This window comes from Citrus clementina, unplaced genomic scaffold (genome assembly GCF_000493195.1).
Source record: "Citrus clementina cultivar Clemenules unplaced genomic scaffold, Citrus_clementina_v1.0 scaffold_3, whole genome shotgun sequence".
Classification (NCBI taxonomy): Eukaryota; Viridiplantae; Streptophyta; class Magnoliopsida; order Sapindales; family Rutaceae; genus Citrus; species Citrus x clementina.
The window spans coordinates 30,438,802-30,452,837 of NW_006262339.1; the positions used below are offsets into that span (position 1 = coordinate 30,438,802).

Genomic DNA, 14,036 nt, shown 5'->3' on the forward strand with positions numbered 1-14,036 from the left:
GAGAAAACGGGGCCACCATCCCCCACTTATTTGTTTGTGTTGATAAAATTTATCAATTTTACTTTATATGTATTACTGTAGATATTCTTATTTAGAATATCACTGTAGAGAGATTTTATTTTATATGTATCGATTTAGACTTTAAATAGACTAAAACTATCATATTAAAAAATTGTAATATAACAGTTCAAGAGAACAAAAAAATTAATTTATTAAAGAGCAATCACAAAATATATATCCCGAAAAAGAAAAAGAGATGAAAAATTTTCATTCTAAAGTTTATTTAAAATCATGTGAGCACCATGTTGTGGATATACAGTTATACCACTAGACGGAGCATGTACGTAAGTTGGAGAAAGCTGAAAAGAAAAGTTCTGCAGAATCATCGCCAAAGCCAATTTTACTTCCATCAATGCAAAGCTTTGTCCGATGCATATTCGAGGACCCCCACCAAATGGAAAGAATGACACTTCATTATTCTTTGCTGCCTTTGAAACTCCTTCAGAAAACCTATCCGGGTTAAATGCCTTGGCATCATCACCCCAATATTCATGGTCATGATGAACTAGAATTATTGGCAATGAAAGCAGAACTCCAGGCGGTAGAATGAAGTCCCCTAGCTTCGTCTCCTCAACATTAGTTCGGAAAATCAAATACGCTGGTGAATATATTCTAAATACCTCATAAATAATTTTGCCAACCTGAAACATAGATAAAGAAATAATTAAATTAGGCAAACTTCAAAAAAATATGTTCTTTGTCTTGCGGTTATCCTACACCAATTGTGGAAGGGACCGGTAGTCATTTTATGAATGTAATTAGAGGAACTCGCACCACTGAAGTTATAGGATGAGAATATTTACTTTCTAAATTTTACTTCGTACACCTTTTTATTAAATTTTAAAAATTATTTTTTGAGTCTACACACTCTGTTGTATACCAAAATAGTCCTCAATCAAACTTCGTTCTATTGATAAATTTTTCATTCTCTCTTTATACCTATAAAAATATTTATCACTCCTTAAAAAAAATTTCACTATACTAATTAATATTCTGGGCGGGACAATCCAGTGGTAGAAACATGTTGCCTCTGCTATAGCATTGAGCATTCGATTCGGTTTTATTCATAACAACCAGAGTCTTGAATTTGGTTCAGTTTGGTTTTCTAAATTGGTTTAGCTTTGGTATACATTCGTTCAGGCCAAAGTATTCAGTATTTGGTTTGATTTCGTTCGAATTTTGAAAAAAAAAAAAAAAGTGGTCCAAAACTAATAAAACCACAATGAAAAGTCGAATAAACTGAACTAAACCAAAATAAATTTTGGTTCATATTCTTCTACTCTGATTATGTTTGGCTCGAAACCGAACCAAGAACCAAATTCTCATCATGCATGTCTGCTCTTTGACCCAAGGCCAGACGTGTGGGGGGAGATTATGAAGGTTTTTCACATCAATTATGGAATTTGCTGGCAGACAAACTAATTATTAAAAAAAAAAATTCCTTAAGTCTCCACTCCCCACTGGTCCTATAGTAAATCCGGCCCCTGGTTGCTGGTGGTCAATTTTTAAGTGGGAGGGAAAATGTCATCCCCTTTTAATTATATTTTGGGGCTGTTCGAGGCCTCAAACCCATTAACACTAAACTGTTGAAAGCCAAATTAATTAAGCTGTCTTGGGGCGTTTAAGGATAGAAATAGAAACGGTGTATACTATATAGGTATGTTTTTAAAAAGAAATGTTTACTTACCATTTTCAACCGGTTTAGCTCATCAAATTTTGGTTCTTTGTTCCCGAGGACTTGAAAAACCTCTTGACGTGCACGTTCTTGCCAAATTGGATGCATACATAACATAATCAGTACCCATACAAGCAAAGATGCAGTAGTTTCCTGGCCAGCAAGATAGAACAGCTTACACTCTTCAATCACCTCTTCAATACTCATTCCAGCTTCCTTCTCTTGAATTTCTTTGTAATTTGATTCCATTAATAGACCCAATAAGTCATCATTGCTTGCTTTACCGACTCTTAATTTTTCCTCTCTTTTTTTTATTATACCTTTTATCAGTCCTCGCATTTCATGATGGTTGGCTTTCAGTTTTCTATTTGGTTTGGTAGGCAAAAACCTACAAATTAATAAATAGTTCTAGTCAGCTTGCAAAGCATAAATTGAATATAATAGATGCTTTAAATATTTGATAACACCTTAATCCCTCTTATTGATCCTGTCAGCAATCTGTAAATACGTCTATGAAATCTAAGTGATCAGTTAAACTTGTTAATTACCTCCATCCCGGGATGTAATCAAACTGTGAAACTTCAATAAAAAGATGACTTTGTTCTCTTATGAGTTCAAAAATTTTCCTTCCATCGTCATAGTTGCTGCCGAATGCAGTCCGAGAAATCACATCAGCTGCTAAAGCTTGTATATGAGGCCAGATATCTAACTCAAATGATTCTTCATCTGAGGCAGCAATTTCAAATAATTTCCTTATAATGTCGTTACAACTTAAGTACATTTTCGGCAGCATATCCTACAAATAAAAAGAATATTTTCTATCAATGTAATACTCATGATATAGTATAACTTGTATAGCGAAGATACATATTTTACTTGTTCTTTTTTTTTTTTAAAAAAAAAAAGGATTGATAACAGAATGAGAGACCTTCAACTTATCTTGGTGGAAAGCTGGATTAGCAATCTTTCTAACTTTAGACCACTGCTCACCCTCATACGTCACCATCCCATTCACTACCAACTTGCCAAGTGAGTTTCCCTTGGGTTTTTGAAAAATATCATGCTTCAACAATATTTCTCTTATCAACTTGGGATCTTGGACGTTGATGCTTGGTCTTGGACCCATCCACTTGAATGATTTTTTACCTGCACATGTAAGTACAGTACGATAATTATAATCCATTGAACAATTTATTTTAATATTGTGATAAGAACCAGCTATGTATTATCATTCGTTAATATCTATCCAGCGAAGCTTACCATATTTGCTGATGATATGATGATGGTAAGGTAGGATTCGCGGCACAATGTCATCGGAGAGGCTGATGGGTCTGGCTTTTGCTTCTTTTAACATCATGGACATGTCTTTCGTATCTCCATGAAATATTTTGTAGGAGTTTCCGGAGAAACCTTGCTGCCTAAGAAAATTCTCAAGTTTCTTTGGCTTTAGCCATGCCCAATTTAGTATCTTCCATGCACAATATGCTAGAATGATTGTAGCGAAAGCAGAGAAGAACGCCAAGGACATGACTGTTATCTGTTATAATATTGATCTTTATCTTCATTGAACAGACGAAGATAGAGGAAAAAGATGGAGAATTCTATATATAAGATTGGCAAGTAATTATGTGACAACTACTGGCAATTAATTATATGAAAATTGAGACAAAAAATTGACAATATTGTAATCTCTAAGTCACGTCTAAACTCGACATATGGTCTATTTAAATAATTTTTATCTATATCATTTTGTTGGATTTTTAGCAACAAACAAGAAAAAGAAGGCCATATTTGGATTAATGACATTAACGTGAAGCATGAAAAGGGATACGCCAATGGGAAAAGCCGGCCGGCTATGCGTGTCGGCATGGAAGGCCGGCCTAGGATGTCAAGTCATTGAACTCAAAAGATTAATCTATTGGGTGGAGAGACCAATTTTTCTTTTAAGATAAATAACTTTCCTTTACTAACTAAAATGAGACACAACTCAATAATGTGCATCATGATGAAGTTTTAGATTAGTGTGTGGCTATAAAATAATCAATTTTTGTTAAATTAATAAAATAATCAACCGCACAAAAAATTAAGTTGACATATCTGGTAAATTGAGTTGGTGAGTGTTATAAAAAAAATTGCTTAATGCCTTTTATTTATTTATTTTTTATTAAATGAGTCCTTGGACGGATTGACAATTTTTTATAAATTTTGTCACCGATCAAAATCTCTTTTTTGATCATAAAATATTTAAAATTTTTAAGGACTTAGTTGGTCTTCCTTCGTTAGACCGCGTAGTTTTCAATTACATACTTTAGCAGACCATATGAGTTCAAATTCGAGAGAAACTAGCGACTAAAAAAATTATATGAGCTTTTACCTACCCCTCTTTTTGCATTGTTCGATAATGGCTGTATACCTTCCGCTATACCCACGCTCCTCCTTGGCATTTACACCACCGTTGGCTAAATTTCGCAGTAGCTATATGGACTTCAAATGCACACATAAGTTTTTGGGGAGGAGAACTAAGCTGCTGATCATTTAGCAAACCTAGCTAGGATTGTCTTGTTCCGTATTTATTTGGTGGGATTGTCCGCCGAATTTTATTCGTAAAATAAGTGATATTTGAAGGTACTTGGGATAATCCAAGTATACCTTTTAAATAAATTTTTCACATTTATATATATTTTATTAGATTTTGTTTAAAATAATGGCAGCATCGGCCACGATAGCAGGATTTTGAACTCTCTTTTTTTTAATGCCTTTGGAGCTACTTGAGAAAATCTATGAGGGTTGAACGCAAGTACCTCGCATGGAATCTTGCTTACCTGCATCACAGATAACAAATAAATCCTCCATTAATCATCTCTTCAATGTTCACTCCAGTTTCCTTCTCTTGAATTTCTCCGTGATTTCATTTCACTAATCATATAACCAAAACGGTCATCATTGCTAGCTGCTGGCTTGTCTTACTTTCAGTGCCTATATATAGCTCTTCTGTTTTATTTATAATATTTATACCTCTCAACACTTACCAGTTCTTGCATCTCATTATTGATTGACCTTTATTTTTTCATTGGTTTTGGTGGTCAAAAACCTACAATTTAACATTTTTTTTTCAGTGGAAGGTACAATGTAAGACTCAAAGATTTTGCAACTATTTAATGTGTATACGTATATTGTTAATTTACAAATTATAAAATAAATGCTTGAATAATATGATAGGGAGGCATCAGGTTAAAAAATTGTTTTAGAATTTATGCTTCCCTCAACATATTATATATATATATATATATATATAAAAGTGACCTTCCAATTAGAGATCGCTTACTATATTAAAGTAAAGGATAACTTAAAAGATTAAAAAAATATATATTTCGATATACAATAGAACAAAATACATTGCATTGAAGTCTCTTTTTTCTTTTTTTAATCAGTGATCCTTAAATTTGATATGATCAACAGTTAGGGATCGCTGATTAAAAAATTGTATTTTTTTTATACTGACATGCTTTTTAGTTGTGCGATTTAATAGAGTCAAATTTTAATGCTATTAAATTGCATGGCTTTATTATGCATTCAAAAATAACTCTATTAAGCCGCATGACTAAACAACATGTGCGCATTAAAAAAAATGAGGGCTATTTATTGGTACTTTTCATGGATATGGTATACAAGACTGTTCACAAGAACTTTTTACAAATTTTGGTCATTGTTGATGAGATTTTTGCTGGTTGTTATTGGTTCACCATTGCTATTCTAAATGATTTGGAATTTTATAGTGCGTTTACTAATCAGTAATCGGAATGGAGAATGGGGATCAGAATAAATTGTTTACTTTAAATGTGGGAATCAAAATTGAAATGAACTGTATTGTCATTGATGTATTTACTTTATCTTGAAATTGTAATGGATAGTTATAAATTACTAAACTGACCTTAGTTGATTGTTGTCATTATTTCTCATAAAATAACAACAACAACAACAACAACAACAATGATAATAATTTATAAAGATAAAATGAGAATTTTAAAATTTAAATAGGGGTAATATGACCACTTTAGAGAATGAAATTCTCATTCTCACCTCCCACATGTGAATGTGAACTCTAGTAATCATTCTCAATTTTAGGTGGGCCTACCACTTTGATTTGTTGGATTTTTTAATACAATATTGTTGGATCCTTAATCCAAAGTTGGGCTTATATGTGAATAATTATGTGTTGCAAACTTCATCTAAGGTTAAGCCCAATTAAAAGTGATCTATTTAGTTTTTCGGTATTATGGGCTTTAATGTGTAGAGACCCAATTGTGTTATAATTCTATGATGGGCATAATTAGGAATACCTAATGACAATAGGAAAACGTTGTCTATATAAGTGGTTATGGTTTCCAGGTCATAAGTATCTTTCTATTCTCTATTAACATCCCATCATCAGAGAGCGAGAGAGAGCAGTGAGAGACTTAAAGGAAATTGAAGTTTATTCTAGCTATTTATGTTTGTTTGGCTACTAAAAAAGTGAAAGAAAGTTTGATGAACTTTGAGAGAAAATATAAGAGAATAAATCATCAAATCTTATTAATCTAAATACGAGTACACTGATCTTATATACTGAGGTTCAGAACATTCTATACTTGCTAATTCATGTGTAAAGAATGAGATGTGACTAACAAATTAATTAACTAACTTTGTCAGCTAAACAACAAACTCAAAAGCTAACAATAACAACTTTGCCGACTCATCTACCACATTAGCAGAAGTAGTTACAAGGCTTAACGAATTATATTCTTCATATGTCTATATTCAACATCCCCTCTCAAGCTTAAGGTCGTGGAAATACATTAAGCTTACTGTGTAAGTAAGCAAATTGATCAAAACAGAGAGGCTTAGTAAGAACATCTGCTAATTGCTCTGAACTAGAGACATGAGTAACTGAAAGTTGCTTATGAGCAATATACTCTCTGATGAAATAAATGTCTAACTCAATGTGTTTAGTACAAGCATTATATTTGGGGTTACTGGCCAAAGCTTCAGCACTTTTGTTATCAGAGTGCAGAAGAGGAATCTAATCAAGGGAGGGTTTAAGTTTTTTAACTAGAACAAGGGCTCGATACTCAGACTCAGCAGATGATCTGGAAACAATGTGTTGCTTCTTGGAGGACCAAGAGATAAGATTGGGACCTAAAAACACATAATAACCACCAACAGATCTTCGATCATCAAGATCTGAACCCCAATCAGCATCAGGATATGCAGTTAGAGTCAGGGAACCTGAATTGAAAAACTGAAGACCACAATTGGTTGTACTTTGAAGATAACGTAACACTCTTTTACAGGCTTGCCAGTGAAGAATGGTGGGTGCTGTTAAGAACTGACTAAACTTGTTAACTGTGAAAGCTATGTCACATCTAGTTAAAAAAAAATATTAAAGAGAGCCCACAATGCTTCTGTATAAAGATGGATGTTCAAATGCAATACCTTTATCCTTGTGCAATTTATTAGATGTACTCATAAGTGTGACACAACCTTTACTATCTTGCATACTAGCCCTTTTAAGAATATCAATAATATATTTAGTTTGAGAAAGCTGAATACCTTGAACAGATGGAGTGACCTCTATACTAAGAAAATAATTAAAGTCTCTCAAATCTTTCAAGGCAAATTCTGAGTGTATTTGTTGAATAACATTTCCAATGAGCTTAGAATTGGAGCCTATGACTAAAATATCATCCACATAGATGAGAATAAGCAATATATCTTTCCCTGCATGTTGAATAAACAGAGAAGTGTTAGATTTTGAGGCTTGAAAATTCCAATGAATTAATTAGGGCTGGGCAATAGTCGGTTCGGTTCGGTTTAGGTCCCGAACCGAACTGAACCAAAACCGATTGATTCTCAAAAACATAAACCGAACTCAAACCGAATTTAGAAATCGAACCGAACCGAATCGAACATTCTGTTCGGTTCGGTTCAGTTCAAAACCATTTTTCATTTTTAAAATTTTACAGTTTTACCCTAATATTATCAGATTTTGTACTCTCCACTTAATTTTACAATTTACACTTCCATTAACTACCACCAAGTATACTCTACACACATAATATTAATAAACTATATATGAATAAACAAGTATAAAATCCTCAAATCAAAAGTAAAAAAAAAAAAGATCCATGGCACCCAGCTGAAATTCGGGTGGTAGTATTGGCCACAATAGGACTGTGAATGAAAAGATAACTCCTACAAGAGCTAGAAGATTGAAAGCTCGACTAATTGCTAGAAATTTATCGGTGAATATCACTCCATTGATAGCAAAGAAGAAAGCAACCATGAGAAGTATTAGAAACATAACAAATGAAAATGGATTATGTCTAAATAATTTTTAGCTACCCATAAATTAAAAAAAAAACTGTAGACTGCAACACCAAAGATGACCGCGTGTGAGGGGCTAACGATGGTGTCACCGTGCTTGAGGAGAAGGGTTGCGCCGCTGCTGAGGGGTTGTGCTGGGAGGCCGTACAAGCGACGCCGCTGTTGAGGGGCTGTGCTGGAAGGCTGTGCAAGCGACGCCGCTGCTGAGGGGCTGTGCTGGGAGGCCGTGCAAGCGACGCCGCTGCTGAGGGGTTGTGCTAAGCGCTGTGCATGAGAGGGAAGAGAGAGGCGTGGGAGAGAGGTCTGCGCCGGGTGGAGAAGGATAAACACGAGGGAGAGATGCGTGGGAGAGAGGTCGACAATGAGCTGCAAATTGAAATTTAGGGATTTGCTTTTTGGTTTTTATAGTTCAATTAAATATATTATAAATAAATCAAATCAAACCGATCGATTTTTCAGTTCGGTTCGATTTAAAACCGAACCAAACAAAAATCAATTAGTTCGTTAATTTAATAACCATTCGGTTTTTGCTCATAGAACCTAACCATTTGCCCACCCCTAGAATTAATGATTCCTTTAATCTGTCATACCAAGCTCTTGGAGCCTATTTAAGACCATATAGTGCCCTGTTGAGTTTACAGACATAAAAAGGATAGTTTGGATCAATAAAGCCTTATTGTTAATGCATGTAAACCTCTTCAGTAAGTATACCATTAAGGAATGCATTGCTCACGTCTAGCTATTTAATGGGCCAATGATGCATGATTGCCAAGCTTAAAATTATCTTGATAGTACAAGGGTTGATAACAGGACTAAAGGTCTAAAAAAAATCAACCTCAGGAGTTTGATGATGCTTCTTTGCAACCAATCGAGCTTTATACTTAGAAATACTCCCATCAAGATTATATTTAACTCTGTATACCCACTTATTTCCAATTATTTTCATAACTGTTTCTGCAAGCACCAATGACCAAGTCTGATTTCTTTATAGAGCTTCAAATTCTTCTTTCAAAGCTGAGTACACTTGGGATCTATTAATATTATTTTGATATTTGATGGTTCAAGGTCTTGAGAGGCAGCTAGATAAGTTTTGGGTTTATAGATGCCAGATTTAGATCCGGTAATCATTGGATGAGTAGATATTGTTGGTTGAGAAGGATTTAAATGTCTTGAGGATAGATGTAGGACTGTGAAGTAAATGATTGCTATGAGGAATGAGAGACTGATGTAGGAGACAATGCAGGACTAGAGGCTGCAGTTGATGGCTCTTTATTTCTACTGTCATTAATATTAGATTTTTTAAGAAGAAAGAAATGAACATAAGATGGAATGGAAGTACTAGAATAAGGAGTAAATTTCTTTTCCTTAAAAAATAGCTTAGAATATGGAAATTCCAATTCATTAAAGGTTACATGTCTGGCAACAAAAACTTTACCAGTTTTATCAAGACACTTATTTCCCTTATGAATTGGACTATAACTAATAAAAACACATTTCTGAGTGTGAAAATCTAGTTTGTGCTCATTATAAAGTCTAAGAAGAGGAAAACATGAACAATCAAACACTTTAAAAAATTTTTAGTATGAAAGTTGATTATACAGTTTTTGAAAAGGAGATAAATTGTTGAGAACATGTGTTGGCATTCTATTAATCAAATAAGTGGCTGTATGAAAAGCTTGCCACAAAAAAAAAGATGTAGATGAGCTTGAGTTAAAAGTGTGAGTCAAGTCTCAACAATATGCCTGTGTTTTTTTTCAACCACACTATTTTGATGGTGAGTATGAGGACAACTATATCTAAAATGAATACCTTCTTGTTGTATAAATGAATTGAAAGCTATAAACTCACCCTCAATATCAATTTGTAATGTTTTGATGGATAATGAGAATTGTTTTTTTATAAGGAGTTTAAGATGTTTAAAGATATCAAGTGCCTCTTATTTGAGTGTGGGTGGAAATATCCAGCAATACCTTGTGAAATCATCAACAAAGGAAATATAATACTTGTATCCATCCACAGATAATTCAGGAGTTGGACCCCATAAGTCAACATATAAAAGTTGGAGAGGAAATTTTGATTTTATATTAGTGACTAGAAATGGAATTGGTGCAATTTCCCATATTGACAAGCATAACAAATGTTGAGAGATTGAGCATGAATTGAATGCATAGTGTAGAAAATATGGAAAGATTAGATTAGTTGACCTTCCTGATTTCTAAGATTAGTCGTCTAATTTGTCTGATTTGTACAGTTATTGCTAATTTATATATTTCTAAAAATTAGGATGTTAAATTAGCAATGTGTAGTCTTATAAATTTACCCCATTGTACTGGTCGTTATAGGCACTTAAAAATAAGAAAAAAATTTATTCTTCTCCTCTGTTTACATCGTATCAAAGCTATGGCAGAATTAAGCCTGGTTTGACTCCATACGAATTTGTTCATTGTCTTATTGTAATAGCGCAAAACACCATGCCTGGGGTTACAGTAACTGGTGATATCAATTCCACTACTACATCTACAGGAATTGGCGTAGGGGAGTTTTTACCATCAGGATCTGGAAACTTGAACGAAAGTGAGAGTTTTCCCATGCAATTAACCGATTATAAATTGAACGGTAAGAATTATCTAGAATGAGTGCAATCCATTAAGTTGGCGGTCGATGGTAGACTTGGCTACATCACGAGTGAGATGAAGGAGCCAGAAAACACTGATCCACCATGGAAGACTTGGAAGTCGGAAAATTCCCTAGTTATGTCCTAATTGATCAATTCTATGGAGATTTCAATTGGGCAGATGTATTTGTTTCTTCCCACCCAAAAGATGTATGGGATGTGATCCAAGAAACGTATTCTGATCTAAAAAATTCATCACAGATTTTCAAATTGAAAACACAATTATGGCATACTAGGCAAGGTAATCGTGCGGTTTTTTAGTATTACAACGAGATGAAGGCCTTATGGCAGGAGCTTAATCTTTGCTGTGATTGGGCCTATATGACAGATAGTGTTCGTTATTTGAAACGAATTGAAGATGATCGTGTTTATGAATTTTTGGCAGGTTTGAATAAGAGCCTTGATGAAGTATGAGGCCGGATTCTTGGTAGAATTCATTTGCCATCAATTTGGGAAGTATTTTCAGAAGTATGAGAGGAAGGTCGACACAAAGTGATGTAAGGAGAAAAAAGCGTATCTACTCCAGAAGTTTCAGCCCTAATAACAGAGACTAATCACAATAATTCCCCATCCCAGGCACAGCAGAACAAGAAAGGAGAAAATGTGTGGTGTGGTCACTACCACAAACCACGTCACACTAGGGAGACTTGTTGGGATTCACACGAAAAAACTCATAGTTGAAAGCCACGAAATTTTAGTCAGTCAAACCGTGACTCAAAGACCTTCCACTCAACCACTGAGGAGAATGAAAACACTACAACTACAACTACGACACCTTCATTCAATAAGGAACAATTAGAACAATTGTATAAACTTCTTCAGTCCACTGAAGTGACTAGTCCAATATCTTTTTCTTGTTCCTTAGCCCAGAAAGGTAATTATCTTCAATATGTTATCTTTAATGTGTCCGCTATTCCTCTTTGTCCATGGATAATAGATTCAGGTACCACTACTCATATGACTGGATGCTCTAAATTGTTTTCTTTCTATAGTCCTTGTGTAGGCAATTAAAAAAGTAAGATTGCTGATGGCTCCCTCTCGACAATTGCTGGGAAAGGGTCAATTGTTATCTCTAATACTCTCGTTCTTCATGATGTCCTTCATGTTCCAAATCTCTCTTGTAATCTTTTGTCTGTAAGTTAAATAACTCGTGATTTAAAGTGTTGTGCTAAATTTCTTCCAAATTGTTGTGAATTTCATAAACTGATACGGGGAGGATGATTGGCAATGCTAGAGAGTATGGCAATCTCTATTATTTTGATGATGGGAATTCTATATGCCAACAACAGAAAATTAAAAATCTCGAAGCATACTTTAGTTCTACTGATGATAACATAATGTTATGGCACCGTAGGTTAGGCCATCCTAACTTTTTTATTTAAAGTATTTGTTTCCAAACTTGTTTTGTTATAAACTTCTATTGTCTTTTCAATGTGATATTTTTCAATTAGCTAAACACCATTATGCATATTTTCCTATTCAACCATGTAAAGCATCCAAGCCTTTTACCCTTATTCATAGTGATGTGTGGGGTCCCTCTAGGACATCAACTAATTTTGGAAAAAAATGGTTTATAACATTTATTGATGATCATACATGCCTAAGTTAGGTCTATCTACTCAAAGAAAAATCTAAAGCAGAACATGTTTTTAAAAACTTTTATAATATGGTTGAAACACAATTTCAAAAAAAAAAATCAAGTGTTTCAAAGTGACAATGGGAAGGAATGCTTTAATCAAATATTTGGGTCATTTTTCTTAGAGAAAAGAATTGTTAATCACAGCTCTTGCACTAACACTCCTCAACAAACGGGGTAGTAGAACGAAAAATTAAGCACCTTCTAGAAGTAGCTAGGTCTTTAATGTTCACCACTAAAGTTCCTAAATACTTATGGGGGGAAGCAATTCTTATTGCTATATATCTTATTAACAGGATGCTGTCAAAAGTTTTGAACTTTCAGACACCATTGACAGTTCTAAAAAATAAATCTTTCCAATGACACGTTTGACTTCAGATTTACCTTTAAAGGTCTTTGGATGTGTTGCCTTTTTACATATACACAATCATAATAGGGATAAGCTAGATCTACGAGCTGTAAAATGTGTATTTCTAGGCTATTCTCCTACTAAAAAAGGGTATAAATGTTTTAATCCTAACAAATAAAAATATTTTGTCACGATGGATGTTACATTTTTTTAGTCCCAAAGTTTTTTTAATCCTTCTCTTCAGAGGGGGAAATGAAATGAAGACTCGGTGCTTAAGCTTGAGATGAGTACTAATGGTAAAGCAAATATTGAAACTGCAATTTTGAATCATAATACCTTGAATAAGGAGGATATGAGGACTACCTCAGTGCCTGAATATAAAACCGACACTAGGATAATAAACAAGACACGCTTCAATGATGAGAGATTGATTGGGAACACTTACACTAAGGAGAAACGGATTCGAAGTAAGAAATATGCAGTTATACTTCCTCAACGCCATGAATCTGATCCAATTCCATATCTGAAAAATACTGATTCTGAAAATCCAGGTACAATCTTTAAATTTATAGAGTCTAAGTCTTTATCTATCCCACAAGTACATTCTGACCCTTTAGATCTTCTCATTGATCTTACTAAAGGAATTAGATCATTTACTCAACATCCATTTTCCAATTTTGGGTCTTATAAGTCACAATTGTCAAGTGTGGATATACCTAAGTCTATACAGGAATCACTAAAGGTTCCTAAATAGAAGAAGGTTGTTCGTGAAAAAATAGAGGCTCTAGAAAAAAATGGAATGTGGGAGATGGTTTATTTGCCTGAAGGAAAGTTGATTATTGGTTGCAAGTGGATTTTTACTGTGAAATACAAGTCAAATGGATCATTGGAACACTACAAAGCAAGGTTATTAGCAAAAGGATTCACACAAACCTAAGGAGTTGATTATCAAGAGACATTTGCTCATATAGCCAAACTAAATAGCATTCGAATACTACTTTGTAACTGTTAATTTGGAGTGACCGTTGTTTCAACTGGATGTTAAAAATGTGCTTCTCAATGGAGAATTGGAAGAGGAAGTATATATGGGTGTGCCCCCTAGCTTTGAAGACAAGTTTGGAAGAAATGTGTGTAAGTTGAAGAAATCCCTTTGTGGACTGAAGCAGTTTCCTCGTACTTGGTTCGAGAGATTTACTAGGTTTATTAGAAAAGAAGGATATAGTCAAGGATAATCTGATCACACAATATTTGTGAAACACACGGATGGTGGAAATATGAC

The 14,036-nt window shown here is 34.1% G+C and overlaps 1 pseudogene; it reads right to left on the minus strand.

Annotated features, from left to right (window-relative positions):
* Positions 1–272: 272 nt before the first annotated feature.
* Positions 273–10,688, minus strand: LOC18049527 (annotated as a pseudogene).
* Between the last annotated feature and the right edge of the window lie 3,348 nt (positions 10,689–14,036).